Source organism: Bison bison, unplaced genomic scaffold, assembly GCF_000754665.1.
Source record: "Bison bison bison isolate TAMUID 2011002044 unplaced genomic scaffold, Bison_UMD1.0 scf7180017864484, whole genome shotgun sequence".
Classification (NCBI taxonomy): domain Eukaryota; kingdom Metazoa; phylum Chordata; class Mammalia; order Artiodactyla; family Bovidae; genus Bison; species Bison bison.
Window position 1 is genome coordinate 4416553 of NW_011495044.1, and position 1495 is coordinate 4418047.

Genomic DNA, 1495 nt, shown 5'->3' on the forward strand with positions numbered 1-1495 from the left:
TTTTTTAATATGCTGTGTAGGTTTCTCATAGCTTTTCTTCCAAGGAGCAAGCATCTTTTAATTTCATGGCTGCAGTCACCATCTGCAGTGATTTTAGAGCCCAAGAAAATAAAAGTGTCACTGTTTTCATTGTTTCTCCATCTACTTTCCATGAAGTGATTAGAACCAGATGCCACGATCTTAGCCTTTTGAATGTTGAGTTCTAATCCTTGGCTAACCTTGAACAGCACATGCATGAACAAGACTACAAGTACCCCACAGGGAAGTCGGTAATGAAGGATGAGAGAACTGAGCAAAGATTTTAGCTACTTCCCACTCTAAGAAGACAGTTTGGAGTTAAATTATTCCAGGTTGGAAATTCTCAGTAAATAGCCAGGACATTCTATTAAGGTCTCAAAAGGACCACACCTTAGGAAAAAGCTATATATCCTATAACTAAGAGTTAGACCCTAGAACTAGGACCAAAAGCAAAAGTAGACTTATTTTAACAAAGAGTAAAACTAAAAATCCACAAATTCAAGATGATCCTCCAGTAATTTAATTGTTGGCTTAAGAATATTTGACATTCTTTGGAGGAATGTTATGAAATTCAGAGTCTCTATAACACATCACTCATGTTCACTATATGTACATATACAACAGAATCAAGAAATGTGACTCATAGTCAAATAGAAAAATAAATCAATAGGAGCAGAGCCATAGGCAACTCATATACTGGAATTAGCAGCCAAGGACTTTAAAATAACCATGAAAAATATGTTTAAGAGTCCACAAGAAAGGATGATTACTTACATTAGGTTAAAAATGAGGAAGCTCAGGGGAGACTTGGAAACAATAAAAAAGAATGACGTGGAAAGCCTAGAAATGAAAAATATAACATCTAAAATTTTAAAATGTATTGGCTATATTAATAGCAGATTTGACACAAAGAAATAATCCATAACTACAAGACACAATAACAGGAATCAAGCAACCTGAATCACAAAGGAAAATAAAAGATTGCGGAAAAGTAATCACAAACTTCGTGACCTATGGGACACTATTAAAAGCTCTAATATGTGTGTAATTGGAGTTTCAGAAAGATTAGAGACAGATGTGGCTCAGACCATGAACTCCTTATTGCCAAATTCAGAGTTAAATTGAAGAAAGTAGGGAAAACCACTAGACCATTCAGGTGTGACCTAAATCAAGTCCCTTATGATTATACAGTGGAAGTGAGAAATAGATTTAAGGGCCTAGATCTGATAGATAGAGTGCCTGATGAACTATGGAATGAGGTTTGTGACATTGTACAGGAGACAGGGATCAAGACCATTCCCATAGAAAAGAAATGCAAAAAAGCAAAATGGCTGTCTGGGGAGGCTTTACAAATAGCTGTGAAAAGAAGAGAAGCGAAAAGCAAAGGAGAAAAGGAAAGATATAAACATCTGAATGCAGAGTTCCAAAGAATAGCAAGAAGAGATAAGAAAGCCTTCTTCAGCAATCAATGCAAAGA